Source organism: Triturus cristatus, chromosome 12 (genome assembly GCF_964204655.1).
Source record: "Triturus cristatus chromosome 12, aTriCri1.1, whole genome shotgun sequence".
Lineage (NCBI taxonomy): Eukaryota > Metazoa > Chordata > Amphibia > Caudata > Salamandridae > Triturus > Triturus cristatus.
In genome coordinates this window covers 14,753,188-14,769,834 of record NC_140595.1, presented here as the reverse complement: position 1 = coordinate 14,769,834, position 16,647 = coordinate 14,753,188, and positions in this window count along the sequence as shown.

Sequence of the window (16,647 nt, the reverse complement as noted above, 5' to 3'; positions counted from 1 at the left end):
AGTGGGCAAGTTACTCCTCCTGCACCCGCCCCAACCAGGCATACCCTCCTGCCCGCCCCAACCAGGCATACCCTGCCTTCTGCTTTCTCACAGCGCGAGAAGCAGAAACATAAAATGGTATTTAAAATGCCATTTTATGTTTGTGCTTTTTCGCACTGTTAGAAAGCAGTGGGGCGACGCTCCTCCGCCCTAATGGAGAAGCCGCCCCTAGTAAGATTGCAATTCAGGCCCTTAAGCACGACATCGAAACAGTACCTACGTAAGCCACATGACAACAGACATCCATCTCACTCACTTCACTTAACTATAGATCAAGCATTAGAAACACCACAAGGGCACACCATTGAAGCAATACCCATGTAGGCTACATGACAACACACACCCATCTCACTCACTTCCCTTAACTACACATCTAGCATCAAAAGCACCATAAGGACACACCATCAAAACTGTATGCATGTAGGCTAATGACAACACACACCCATCGCACTCACTTCACCAAGTATTGAAAACACCACAAGAGCACACCATCCAAGCAATACAGACATCAGAAGCATGGACACAGACACTCTTCCATCCAAGCATCCCTCTGTGGTGAAGCGGGCGCCCATCTGCTAATGTGCCTTGGCACCTCATCAGCGGTATGAGGCACTATGTAAGTGCATAATAATCCACAGCCGTGAGTGTCCATTAAACTCCTAGAAAAGGGCAGTCTGCCCCTTGCTGTCTGCCAGCCTGACAGTGCTGCAAACACCATGTGCTTGTTTTGGCAGGAGACAGGCAGCTGTCAGGACATTGTGACTTCAGAGCTCGTCAGCTCACTGTCAACAGCCTGTCACTTGCTCACTTTTATCTTACCAACCTTTGTTCTGTTGCCTCCCCCACCCCGCTCGTATCGCCTCACATTGACACTTTCTCCCCCTTTCATTACTTGCTGCCGCCCCCGCTTCAGACCTTCTTTTGTGCTCCTTTCCACTTTTTTGTGAATGTACTTACCTCTCTCACCATTGCATGGCACGAAGGGGGGTATTGTAGTGTCGGGGAGCGCAGGTACGAGAGGTGAGACATCCTCTTGCGAGGGCCCTTTGTTCTCTAAGGCGAGGGCACTTTGAGAAACAAGCCTCTCCAAGGAAACTGGGCAGGCTAGTTGGGCTGAGACTAGTGCTAGCAATGTGGCTGACTTGGTCCCAGCCCCAGTTACTTGTCATAGACAAAGACGAGCCAAGGATACATCAGAGGTGCTGTGATGGTCGAAGTTGGAACACTTTGAGATTTTTACAGTGGCGGCTACTCCGTTAAGGAGGAGGAGCGAAGCCCCACTGCTTTCAGCGGTGTAAATAAAGGAAAAATAAAATGATAATAACTCATTGTTATTATCAGTTTATTTCTTCCTGCTGTGGCGTCTTTGTGGGGCGGGCTGCTCTTCTTTACTAGCAGGAGGGAGGCGTGGTGGCCACTCTGTACGTGCATAATGACTGTTTGACTAGCCCTCTCGGGATGGCCAAATAGTTATGTGCGCTTTGTATGTTCTCCAACCCAGGCTGCATTACAGCCGGCATGGAAAACACACACAGGCTCCCATTCCATGGCTGCCAAACCACAGCGCTACGATCAATCACAACGCTACATTTCAGCATTGTGACTGGTCTGGGGTGCCTGGGTGCTTCCTGTTCCGGCTGAGCGGAGGGACGACAAAGGAGAAACAAGACTTGGCGAGGAGGTAAAAACAAGATTTATTTTCCCCCTTCAACCCAAGCCCTGCCCTCCGCCCCGCCACCACCAATCCATGCCAGCCGCCACTGTTTGCGAAGCAGCGCAGTGGGTAGAATCATTCCATACCGCAGAATTCACGGAATTTGTATTCTGACAAAAGGAATTGCAAACAATGATTGTAAGTTTATTATAAGTTGTAATGATTGTAAGTTGTAAGTTTAGTTATTAGGCAACACAAGCTCTGCTTGGGCAAAGGGAAGAGTCGGACAAGTTCGTTGCTCTTTCACCACGTAGATCTCAAAGGCACCAAAAGCAGGCAGAGGTGCCCATTATCTGGTTATGGAAATCTCAAAATGTCAGACATCAGTCAGTAGAGCAAACCTCAGTATACAGAAATCTGAAAATCGATTATAGACAGCAGAAAACCTTACTGAAGGGGGAACACTCAATGTATTTCGTAATAATCTTATCCTGAAAGTTCAGAGCAATTTACAAGTTCATCACACGATTTTCCACTTTCAGACCATATAAGAGGAGGAAGCCATAATGTGATTCTCAAAAAGAGTGTTTTTATTTATATTTCATCAATATTTCACACTCCAGCGTAGCCACACTAGGACTAGCCATATTCAATTCCTGAATACTCATATATGTTTGCGCAAACCCTGATGAAGTCTTTTACAGGAGGAAACATGTTGGCTGGACTGGCTAGGCTACATCACTTGGCGGAATTCACCATACTCAAAAATTCTTCTTTGTAAACAATTCTTTACTGTACAAAGCCCTCCATGACCAAGGACTAGCATACATGAACCACCGCCTGAACTTCCACCATCCATCTAGAAACCTTCACTCCACCTCCCTCGCACACCACGCTTTCACCATAGCCACAGTGGAGGCACACCTTCTCCCAACTCGTGGCCAAGTCCGGGAACTCCTTTCCTCTCCACCTGCCAACATCACTCTCGCTGACACACTTCAGGAGGAGACTCAAGATCTGGCTTTTCGAACCTCACATCAGAGGCAGCATACGAGGATTACGAGTATCTTACGTGTTTGATAGGACAACAGGCAGCAGAGTCTGTGTCTTGCTACAGAAATCTCACTGGCCTTGACTTTCGTTTGCAGCGGTACTCCCTGGTTACAGACATCCTATAAAAAGCTAAAATGTTAGACACCAGATCTAGAAGCATGAAAGCTTGTGCAGCAGACCTGGGATAATATTTAGTTTCATGCAGCGGCAGTCCCATCTCAAATTGGCAGAGCTTCCCTCCATAAAACCTGCCTTTTCACTGCCTCATTTAGGGAGACTACTGCCTGTTTTCTAGTGGTGGACTCTGGGATGGCTATTGGAAACCCCTGACCTTGCAGCCCATCTGCTGCAGGCCCTCAGGTCACTCGGGCAGGAGCCCAGGTCACTCTGGTAGTAGCCCAGGTCACTCTGGCAGTAGCCCTCCTGTAGAGGGTGGGATTGTCCCTAGTCATTTTCCCTGCTCAGAGCTACAGAGCAAGGCCAGGCAGACCCGAGTAGGAAGAGCCAGAGTGACCAGGAAGCACATGGCGAAAAATCCTTGTGCATCAGGGCCATTGTTAGTCTTGCTTTGCTTTCCTCAAGCATACGTCTGCTTTTGGAGTTTGTCTCTGAACAAATCACAAAATGCAGAGTGGTCCAGAACGATGCAGCACCCCGCTGAGCATTAATTGTTACTAGAATTACATCCACCTTATTGATGTACCACCAGCAGAGAGATCAACTGCAGATGAGTGGTCCTCCGGTGGGGGTGGGCACAAGCACCTTTGTCCACTTGGTGGCCTTGTGGGTCGCCAACCAAACTAAAAGTGAGCCCCCCTAGTCTGTCTGTGGGCACAAATGTCTCAAAGGCTCGGACTTGAGACAGCACAGCTAGTCCCTGTTTAGAGGCGTCAAAATCTGAGACTCAGGTGGATGCGACAGGAGACAGAGCCCACCTCAAACTAGAGACACCTCAGAGCCTAAGTTAACTATTGCTTAGCTGTTAAAGAACATAGGGCCATATTACCAACAAACTGCGATAAAAATCGCCGAGCGCGCTTTTTTCGTCGGCTATCGCTGGAATATTTAGCCACGCTAACGCTGTATTAGCAACGAATAGCGCTATGGCGTTAAATATTCCAGTGATAGTGTGAAAAACAGCCAAACATCGCTGAAAAACCAGCGAATATCCTTGCAATATGGCAAAATGCTTGCTGATACGGCCATGTGGCCGTAACCCTACAATCCACCTCCCATATATGCATGCCTAAGTAGGGATTTTAGCAGGTGTAACTTTCAGGCGATATTCACGGTTAGCGTGAGTTATTGTTTCGCTCTGCGGGACTTGGTAATAGGAGGAATGTGAGTTACCGACTGTTTTCAGTCGCTTTGATGTTGGGAACGCCCACTTTGCATGTCATTAGCGATTAATATCGCTGACATGCAAAGCGGCACCCAAACCGGTCGCTTTCATCAGAAAGCTGTCGCTACCTGCTGTTAGTGACAGCTTGCTGATTAATCCTGGGCGGCCAACTACGCTACGCTCGCGTAGTTTGTGCTACTTCACGCTACGCGAATTGCACGTAGCACAGTGTACAAACGCGTAGCGTAGTTGGCATTTTTTGCTCGCTCGCGGTCCTCAACGTCAAGTTGGCGACCGGGAGCGTGCAAAATGACATCCCGGCGAGACTTTTTCCTCGTTCGAGATCAGCAACATCAAGTTGGCGATTGCGAGCGTGGAAAATAAACCTCCCGGCTAGATTCTCAATGCGGGGAGGTCAGCTTTCTCATTGCGAGTGGTCGCGTACGCACGCGACCGCTCGCGATGAGAAACTACCAGTCCGCGTTGAGAAAGCTGCCGCTCGAGTAAAAATCTACTAGAGCGGCAGAAAACGACAGCTCGCACTGTGCAAGATGCCGTTTTCAATGATTGCACAGTGCGGACAAGCATCCGGTACTGTGCAATCTTCCCGAACAGCGCACTATGCAGTTTGCATAGCGCTACGCGTATCTCGCGTAGTGCGAAGTGCACTTCGCGTAGCTACGTGTACCGCTACTACGCAAACTACGCCCAGGGTAATTGCTGATAGGGCGATTAAAAAAATCGCCGCTTTAGCGGCAAAAAGTGTCGCTAAAGCGGCGATGAGGCCCTTGGTAATATGCCCCATAGATTGTTCTTTGTAACAGATAACTCAAAAGGTAGACCCTAGGCAACAAAACAAAAAGCAGGTTAGAGAAATCTGAAAAAACTCACAAGTCAAACAATCAAACTGGAGTTTTAGAGAACTCCAAGTAAACCAAAGATGGTGTTATGATCCCTAAGCTCGGCCCAAGTGGTAAAGCGACTTTTTACCTACATTTTCCTACCTCTCCCTGAATAACGGTGCTAGCAATGACCTTTCACCCAGTGACGTGCTGAACAAATGTTGATTTAGTTTCTCTGAAGCTAGCCTTGTTTATTATGCATGAGATTTCCTACAATCATTTTAATCCCTTGCACATGACGTACATAACAGGTTTTACATACTCTGTATAAAAGTCATGGCTATCTTCATACATAGGCGACAGGACTATTTTGCATAATTGCAATTAAGGATTTAGGTTAATTTGCATAATCACAATCATAACATATCAATTTAGGTAGAACCCTTGAAGGCTACCTCCTAGTATAAAAGAACCACACCTACACTAGGTAAGGAAGGAGACTCTTCTATGCTGACACTGGCATGGAGGTCCCTACATGCTGAGGCTTCAACACGCAGCGGTCTGGCATCCCTTGCGGAGTGTCCAACTCATGACCAAGACGGGGTCCTTTGTTCTCTCCCATCAGTTAATGGGACTGGCTCTTCCTTAGGGGATTCTTGGCTTCACACCTACAAACATGCTAGGTATATTTAGGTAGGGTTTGCATTGTAGGTGTACGCTTGATTACTGTCATGTTTATATGCCTGCATATATTCACTGTATTAGCACCATGGTAGAATTATACCTTATATTTACTCTGTTGGTGCTTGTAATCTCTTATATTTGCTTCTGTCTATTGATTGTCGCAGCAAACATGTTTTATACTAGAATGGCGCTGGTTCAATAAATGCTCATTGAAAATGTCCCCAATGTTTATTCATGTGTATCTCTCTGAGACGAAGTCAGCACGATTGACTGAGCGAAAAGTACTGTACTGTTTACACGATCCCTGAAGGGTCAAGGGTTGTCATGTTCAGTGGTTGCCAGAAACTATATGCTCCTTGGTAGGATTAGGGGCTTATAGTAGCACTGTGAGCTAGCTGGTCTATAGGCTGACTCCTGTGGGGGTGTCCGGAATCAGTCTAGACACCAATCCCTCTGTTTATGTTGTCCAAGAAACGCGCAGATCCTATATATCTTTAAGAACTACACAACATGGCGCACCCAACGTTGGTTTGGTTCTTATTTAGCTGTCAAATCTGAGTAGTTCAGTCGTACATTCTCAGAGACCCCTACTCACATTTAATCAGAGATGTCTGTAGTGAGAAGGGAAATCCGCCTCAGCTGAGTAGGTAAAACCTATGTATTGGCTGTAGGTTATGCAGGCTTGAAGGATTAAAATTTCCCACACTGTGCAAAACCTTATCTCTTCTCCTTAGTACTTCCTCCAACAATGTCCATAAATGAAGACGGCGCTGTGGGTACCGGGGAACAATAGCAGGAAGTTGCTCTTAACATTACAGAAAATTGCAGACATGCAGTTACTATGAAATTATTGCAATATGGCTTCCTGGCAATGGGTGGTGGTGTTACCATCATGATTATAGCACACAAAGCATTCAGAATAGAGGTATTCTATTCTTGGCTCAGATTCCGGCCTGCAGATGATGGCACAAATTTGTTTCATACTTACATAGAAGATGACACACCTGAAGAATACTTTTCATACGTGGAAGTAGATGTCCTGTTAACGTACCAAGAGCATTTTAATTTGTTTAAAGACACCCTCCCCCACACCACAACAGACGTACGACTCGGTCCACTCAGCAGAGAAGGAGCGGCATGGCCTCTCCCAGCTGCTCATACACCATATCCAGACATTGATACATTGTCAGCAGCAAAATTACGTACACTTTACAGAGACGTAGTAAAACTATACAGAAACCTTGCACAGTTCGTAATGTGAACATTCACAGTTCAACCTGCGCGGATTGCTCAAGCTGGTCAACCTCAATTGACTACAACAACTATCAGACTACAAACGCTGAACGCGGTTATGGGAAGATGCCCACCAAGCGGGAGCAAATTCCGTTCTGAATAGCACAAACAATAGCACAGCTTGAAGCAGTATTTTCCCAAACGGGCCTGCAGGAAAAACACCGAATACTAACAATTTGCTTGCCAATGGGGATAGGTCCCCCGATAGAGGATTGTACCACTTGGGGTACAGTTTCCACTGCTGTTTATTCTAGAACTCATGGTACCAACTCAATAGCAGTTTTACTAGATGTATTGAAACACATACAGAATAAGTACAGGGCAGAATCTGCCCTGGACTTGGGGATGAAACTGATGGATATTGCCCAAATATCACTAATTATGTTGGGTAACATAAAAGGAGAGGTAGCAATGGGGGCTATACGCCAACGCATGAAGGAATTCACTCCTCAGCAACAGGAGCAAGAACTACCTAAGATTATCGAAGAAACCTATGCTTCGCTGGGTAGAGATAACTTGGGAGCCAGACTTATGAAACCACAAGTAACGGGTAAAACTGAAAAGGATAACTCAAAGCAAGCACCTGATTCTTATGAAAAGAAATGAGATAACAAACTATCAAAACATAATTAGTAGAATTCATCACAGTCATGGGGTGTGTCTCCTCAATGGACGCCCTCTGATAGAAAATACAATCTTAGTAACCGTGATAATATAAAAAAACCTGACAGGTATCAGGACACTGATACACGTTCCTCTTGTTCCTTTCAGGGTTCATCAAAAAACTCAGAGAGGGAAGGGCGGTTAGAACACAGATCAGAAAGTGAGTTAAGCCGAAAAGGGAGACACATCACACTTCAGAATACATTGTCAAACTAGAAGATAAACCCAAAACTTAACCTCAATTTAAAAAGAATAAGGTAGCTAGCCTTAAAATAAGAAATGCCCAGGCTACTGAGGACTCTGCCTCTGAACGGGAAATGGACTCTGACGATGCTAGATAGAGCAGCAGAAGTAACAATAGCTCACCACAACCTATGAAAAGGGGGTGGGAGCACACTGACTTCATGTCTCAGCGTCATTACCTCTAGGCATCTTGGTCGATGTAGTTCGTTGTTTTTGGCACAGGACAAAGTTCGAAATATTACTTGGCTCAATTCCATAATTTTCAAAGCGTATCCCTAGACACGTGTTTCTGGATTTCTCCGTCATCAGTAGGGAAAAAAATCGTAGGTGTGAGTGAAAACTGCACCTCTTCCATGAATAATCCTTTGTTTCCTGTAATAAAACCTGATAATTCATACCGTTTAGTTTAAGATTACAGGCATTTGAACACATGCACATGAACATTTGCAGTTCAAAATGCACACAGTGCAGCATTAATAAATAACATTGTGCGGAAAAAATACAAAGCAACACTAGATATCTCAAATGATTTCTTCTGCCGAAGTATAGCTCTTGGAAACAGATGTTTGACAGCATTCTCCGTTCTAGGCACCAAACGCCACAGACTTACTTCAAAATTTTGATGAGGAGAAATTGTCCTATGTAGATTATATTTATCTGATGGAGATGAGTTATTGGAACACTTGAACAGGGCGAACAACATAATTGTGGGGTATGCCAATTCAGGGTACCAATGTAACTTTAAAAAATCAAACATTTCCCACCTCAATGTCTTATTTTTGGGATATGAGCTATCAAGTGAAGGGAAAAGCCTGGCAGCTAATTTTTTTAATAAATGTGCGCTGCTCCAACCTCCAAAAACTCTGAAATGTTTACAATCCATTTTAGGATTCCTAAATTTTGGCTGAGCATACATTTTGGATTACGCTCAAATGGTTAAACCTCTCTACGACCTAATCAGACCAGATTTTTCTGTCCAACATTGGACACAGGAACACACAGAAATTCTCAGTTCCGTACAAGCTTGCATGATAGCTTCCAAAAATTTACACACACATGTGAATACCGCTAATTTGGTTATCTGCGTAGTCGCGGGTCAATTATGGTACACTTACATCACCTTCAATGAAGGCGAAGCGATACCCATAGCATACAAATCACATTTGTACACAAACGCTGAAATGCGTTTTGTATCCACGGAAAAGATACTGACGTTGTAGTGAGAGAAATAGCACTAGCACAGGGGAAATGCATAATTGTCGTCACTCCAGTACCAACCTTAGAGGTTGTTACCAAAGCAAGCATTTCAAATGCAAAACCCCTGCATCCATGATGGATACAATAGGCTAATTCTCTCACTGCAACAGATGTAGATTACAGATATGATCCTACACTGAAAACACAAGCATTTCTGCTGTAGGAATGGATCAAGTCATTAAGTCTTTATTTCGATTTAAAATCATGAAAGACAAATCCATAAAAAATCCAACTATCGATGTAAGCAAGTTATTTGACATAAAAAACATAATGGTAAATTTCATAGACATCAATAAGAGCAGGTTTATGCATTAAAAAAGATTATATACAAGAGGATAACAGATCCACAATGAAAAGATACATAAATATATAATAAATAATTAAAATTACTAAAAATCTCTAAAAAGACTCCCACCATGGTTTATAATAATCATCCTATTTACATTATAATCAAAGCAGCACAATACATAATATTATTCGCCCCCGGCAGCATACAAGGAGGCAATTGTAATTTCCTCCTCTCCATTGCACGTATAACCCACATCCAGCTTAAGAACTTGGCAACGACAATCACAATGGATTCATTAGTAGCTGTTTTTTGGATCCTTAGAGCTTCGCTGCTTAACCTAGTCCCCAGATTTAAACAGATAGGTTTTAACCATCTGTGCCTAGGAGTTTTATAAGCTGGACAGGCAAATAAAATGTGTGCCAACGATTCATTCTGCGTTGGACAAAATGGACATTTGCTGTGATTCAGGGTGTGCCATTTGCTGACAAATAAATTAGTGGGGAGTGATCCCACCCTGAATTGGTGGTAGAGTTTCCTATCTCTAGTAGAAGTGATAAGGTCCCAATAATTTTCATACTCCACCTCATGCTTATGTTCAAAATAGTCCCTGGATAATGATGGTCTTGTTAAGGCAGAAAAACGCTTTGTTTTAATCATATTCCAATATGCTGCCTTATATTTATTCTTTGCAGGAAAGGGGTTTTCGACTGGATTTACCCACAATCTACTCATCCCCATCTCACAGAGCGTGATTTTTACCTGTCTCAGCCATAACATTTTATGCGAGCAGTCAGCCTCCCTAACTTCCAAGAGTGCTTGTGTGTACCTGACAGCTCTGGGCTGACCCAGAGCCTTCTCCAGTACGCCACCGGTCTAAATTGCGCCATATCTTCAATAGAATAACAGCCAAGATCTAAAAATAGGGGCAATAAGGGAGTTCACTGGGGAAGGCCAGTCAATGCCCTAAAAAAATTATTTTGGGCTGATACTAAGGGGGCTAGATTGTCGAAGCCCCACAATTCAGCCCCATACAAGACCGAGGCACTAATTTTAGTATTATATATTTTAAGGACTGGAGCAACAGGTTTAGTGTAAGAGAGACGCTGCTCCTTCAGCAGGGCACCTGACAGTTGAGCATGCCTAAGAGTCAATAATCTAATCTGAGGCTTCCAACTAAGTTTACTACCAATAGTTGCCCCCAGGTAAGTAAAGTCCTGAGTCTGTTCCAGGATACCTTCTTTCATTTCAACGGAAAAGATACTGACGTTGTAGTGAGAGAAATAGCACTAGCACAGGGGAAATGCATAATTGTCGTCACTCCAGTACCAACCTTAGAGGCTGTTACCAAAGCAAGCCTTTCAAATGCAAAACCACTGCATCCATGATGGATACAATAGGCTAATTCTCTCCCTGCAACAGATGTAGATTACAGATATGATCCTACACTGAAAACACAAGCATTTCTGCTGTATGAATGGATCATTTATAGTAACGGATGGACTCAGCCTGCCATGGGAACTAAAATGAAATACTCCTCAGCTTGTGCAATCGTTAAAAGGCGCATGCATGACAGAAAGTTGGGACCAGATAAAAGGCACACACAATCCCTAGGGGACTGCACCACACAGCTGGAAGATCTAAAAGCCCTGATACTGGCACTACAAAATACGAATTGGAAATTCTCCACATTCATTGTTTGTAATTCATTTTATTGTGTCCAGTCATACAATGAATATCTACACTATTTTGTCCAAAGGTTGCACAATAAAGCACAAGCTGCTTTCGGAACAGGTGGCAAAGCTGAAAGAATGTTTGCCACAGGCTCATGCAATTCACACATTGAGTCATCAGCGTGTTGGCATGCTTGTTGAAGGGAATTTATTGGCTGATGAAACCGCCAAGGCGACAGTCCGAACTGCTGCCTTTGCTGCAATCACTCGTTCCAGCACGAGGACAAATAATGATAGGTGTAAATGCCATGCGTAACAGCTCAGCCTTCCTGAAAGGTTTTCCACTCAAGTACTCCTACAAGTTATATGCAGAAAACATTCTGTATGCTCAAATTCCAGGAGTAGGGGATAGAGTAATACCAGACATGGATCGCAGATTAGGATTGAACCTAGCTGCACATGAGGGTCTGGGTTCTGCACACGCAGGTATTGCTGCAAAGATTTCACTTTTGAAGCAGCGTTATTGGTGGCGAGGTCTTTCAAAACAGACCAAGAGCTTTTGTACTCAGGTGCGACATCTGTCAGCAGATGAAAGGTTCCACCGTATCACGTCTACCTCAAACACCACTACTGATATCAGACAGACCGCTCACAGGTTTCTATTTGGACCACTGCGGCCCCTACCAGTCTGACATGGCTTAAAACTGCATCTTGGTGGGAGTGGATTCATGCTTTAAATTCCTGTGGGTTTGGCCTCCGTGCTAGACTGATGCCAAACTGTTATAAACGATTTACGAGTCTTCATAGGGACATACTCAATTGGCACATTACATTCCAACCGTGGCCTTGTGTTTAGCTTTCGGGCTTACAAAGAAGCCATGGGAAGTTTGGGTGTAGCATTGCGGCAGTCCTCCCCATATCATCCCAAGGTAAATTCCATTGTGGAGAGGAAAAAACGGGACTTAAAGGAATACTTAACAGAAAGGGTATTAGGCTTGGTGAAAGCTGGGTCAATCACCTATATGGGGTCCACAGGGCACTTACCAACATGCCCAGAAAATCCCTAGGGGGCCGTACTCCATATGAAGTCCTGTTCGGAATAAGAATGTGGGTACCAGACCTCGATTGTGGCAGCACAGTGGTGGATGAAAAACAATTTGACATCAATGATCATTTGGCTGTGTTACAGGAACTCAGTGAATTCCGGGCATGATAAAGCAACATCCAAGTAAAACGTACCGCCACTGGTGAAGTGAAAGCTGTAGCGGCAAGACCTGCCTGGGTCCCGAAGATTGGGGACCTGACCAGAAAAAAGATAGTGGACAAAAAATATTTTTGGCCATCTTACCGAGGGCCTTTACCTGTCCTGGCTGTCGAAGGAACAAGAACAGTACTTCTTCCGTCGCTTGCCGGTTGCAAAGACAAGAGATTTGTCTCAATTGATCTGTTCAAACCACACTCACACTATATGGCCGACACTCAACAGTAGGCTGTGTGGGCTCCTGGGTAGCCAACGATCTCCTCTCTCTACAGGAGGTTCAGATGGAAAGATTAATAACTTTTGAAGACTCCACTCCACAAAGTGCATGACTTGCCAACAGAGGACTGCTACTTTTACCTGTTGAAACTTAGCAACATCAAACCAGGAATGACACACAGATCTCAATTCGGCCTAATACCGACGTCTATGTGAATATGTCTCGAAAGGAGGCATCTGCCAGTTCTACAAAGCCTTCTGAGCTACCAAAGATAGATCGGACTGCGTGTAGCTACTTCATCGATTTTGACGATTTCTCATCGGATCTAAGTGAACCCGAGTTACCGCCACCACCTGGTCCCCACAAAAAGCGAATTTGTGATTTCTACCTTTGGCTGAAAAAGACCTACTTTGTTTTTCTCTGGCTACAACTCTGGATTGCAATTGGTCTACTGTTCCTAGTCCTTTGGATTGGTATAGTGACTGTCTTTTTGTTGCTCCTGAATGGACATTACCTCCCAGAACACTCTGCAGTACAACATGTGAACTTGGTCGTGAAACCGCATGCATCATCACACCGTGAGCAGAGGGATATGTCCTTAGTGAAGATTACAGCAGTTCCAGTTCCTGATGGAATAGTTTGGGACAGAGTTTCCTATGATGCGTATGGTCCCACTGATCTTTTAAGAATACTTCATTTGTTCAAAATTTCTCTTAGTGATATATAATCACCTCTAATACTCTCTCTGATGATTGAGACATTGAAACTGTGCATACTATGCTCTCTGATTTAGAACTATCCGCTGCATTTTCAAATGATCAATTGTATGATGGTACATCTAATTTTGGCGACATGTTCTGTTACCAACACTATGTTCACCATTTTTTGTACAAAGCAAATATCCCATGTAATGTTTTCACTTACCATCAATGGGAACATTGCCCAACACCGCCGAAAGGTAGTTCAACAACATTTGCACAGACGTTTGCTTATTTTTATGAGTTTAACACTTCAGACCCTACCTCTTATTATTATAGGCTTGCACCTACACCTGCAAAGAAAAATATCCTCACTAACACTAAGCTGATATACTCTGCTTCCTTTGTTTCCCAACTGTCTTTACAGGGTTTTGACTTTTGGAGGGACACTATAGACACAAACTCTGTCCGGGGCATTAAAGATTGGCAAGTTCAGGGAACTGAGGCCTCATTTAGAGCATGCCTCATACCACATCAAATGATTTTCCTGAACGAGACAGTGCAACAAACTTCCTGTCTTGGGTTGGCCAAGATTAAGGACTTAAAGACACCTCGGATTCCCTCGCTTATACATTTTGAGGGTTAGCACAATTACACACAACACAGTGAGGATACTTTAGATACAACACTACACAATGGTTCGTACAATTCATCAGACTCCAATTGGAAGGGATGGTTGGTTTGGCCTATCGACACAAATAGGTGTCAGTCAAGATTCAGTGGTACCACCAAAGTGTTTAGTATCTATAGGCCTGATCAACGCTATGTACAATCGGAACACATGGGTGGTGACATTTTACAGTCTTGGGAAGTCATGCCTAGAGTGGCTGAAAACCTCAACACTGTCCCAAGTGAAACAACACTCATCCCTTCTCTCAAATGACATGGATCTTAGGGATTTTTTGTTAGGTCCCCAGAAGCCACGTCAAAAGTGCTTCTTGTTTGCTATTCACAATGAGCTGTGGAAAGTCTCTCAATAGAAGGCTGCTGAGGGACTACGTGAAATAGATAGGGTTAACCTTGAAATGGCTTTGGCTGTGGTTGACAATGGCATGACCACAATATCATTCAGAATGTATTCACTGAGCAGCATTGTGTCTTCTGCAATAGATATCATGGAATAGGATTTGTCTATTTTAGAACATGGACAATCGCAATTGCTGTCCATTATAATATTAAGCTGGACGCTACAGTCATTGTGTTCTGGCCACGTGCCCTGGCATTACATCAACAGCATGTTCTCTGTATACAATCTAACAAAAAGACAGATGGATATGGCACGCAGAGATGCAAAATATACCATATTGCACATTGAAAAATTGGACCAAATCCCTTTTACCGTGGCTGAGTCACCCTCCACAGAATGGTTAATCCATGTATATATTACACTGCCAGTCACGACATTCCAGTTTCAATACTGTCTCAAATACCATCAGGTAGGCAGATATGAAGCGCTAGGAGAAGGGTACATACACGAGTCCTGGGAATTAGCGTACAAATTTAGATGTAGGAATGGGACGCTGACATTTTTCTTAGCGGTTCAAACTGTGAAAGTGCTTTAATTGGGTCCTTAGTTTGCAAGGATATTTCGCTTTACTGGGCCTGTAAGCTGCCTTGATTCATCTGGTGTTCGAGCTGCTCTTGAATGGGAGCTATTTGATGCTGAATGATCAAGGATGTTGTTGGATGGTACCAGGCATTGCATATCTGGTCACAGTAAGTTCCAGGGTTACTTGTATGCAAGTATTGTTTCGACCGGACCACACAGTTAAGGAGGCAACGCTATGGCCTTCATTGAATGTTTCCTTTACATGGTTTCATTCTCTGAGCAGACTGAAAGCCATGCTTTTTCAAAAAGATATGGCCTTATCCTCAGCCCGAGAGACATCTGATCTCCAGGTTGCAAGGTCTTCGTCTGAGATGCAGGCACTAGTCCATACGCACTTCCAGTTCCATTTTAGGGAAATGGTTCCTCGTATCTTTAACATTTCTGATGCAAGGGGGATTGTGCACCTATTTAAACATATAGGTTCTGGACTGTTGAGCACCTGTCAGAAAATCTTCAGAGTCATTCCAGCATTCATACACTCCGTATTGGGAAGCATTTTTGGAGGGCTTCCACTGGTCCTACTACTTTTAGTGGGCATCCTGGTTTTAGTTTTCCTGCTTTGCAACGGATGTCCCAGTTCATCGAGGAATGGTAAAAGCACTGCTGGTTCGATGTTGTCGTGAACGCATGGTGCTCCATCTGGGCACACCTTGGCTTCGGGATGTAAGCGAGTATAGGTTCCTATCGTTCAGACCAGTCTGGTTTGACTGCATCTTGCCTGTGTTCCACTGCCTATTCTGCATATACGAATGCGTGTTGGACCCGTGTATGACCCTTCCATAGGTTGCGCCACTGGACATGGACGTACTACTGGACCCATTAAAGGCTCACATGTATTAGTGTCCTCAGCGTATTCCCACGATGATGACGGCATTCTTAAAGCCCCCATGGGATGCTTCAGCCCCTGGTGGAACGGACAACTGCTCTACAACAGTCTCACAGTTGTCTAGTGCTTCCTCAGTGGCTGCTGTGGGAACTGGAGATCACCTTTGATCAATAGACCTGATTCAAGAGGTGTTACTGGGACCGTCGTATGCGAATGCAAGCAACTGTGATGTTGCGTCTCCCACACAGCACACAAACATTTGGCTCTCCGTGTGATGGGAACAATACAGCCTTTATCAAAACACAATCCAAATTTAAATGGAAAACATTGTTTTGTTTATTTTTCTCTTTTGCTCTCACGGAGCACCATGGCTTTCGATGTGCTCAGTTGGAAAGATCATATATTGACTTTTAGTGGACTAGTAGATCCTTGACTTTTAGGGCCATAGTCACAAGGAGCTATTGCCGGATTAACTGCACGCTATTGCAGCCAAAGTCATGATAAATGTACCTCCCCATTTACAAGCTAGTAGTAACAGCCCACAGCACCAGTTTACCCGCGATAGCAGCCGTAGAAAACATCGCACAGAGGATCCCCGCAACTATTGCTAATGAGATGCAGAGTCGGCGTTCCCGTGCCAAAAGCCGTGACAATACCACTCCTCAACATTCTCAACGACCAGACAGATCGGCGATAAAAACACAAAACCGGCGATAAGGCGCATTAGCTCCAGGAAATCTACACCTGTTCTGACCTGGTGTTAAGACGGATGGCAGCCAGCACCACAAAAGGGAGACAGGCCCAGGGCCACATCGGAAGGGCAACAGTCACCCAGGAGTCACCCATCAAGCGGCCCGGACACCCAAGAGGGCCACAACACCTACTCACACCATACCCAGGACCGCAACAACTCCCCCCCTCCCCCTGGGACCAACCCCTGACAAAGA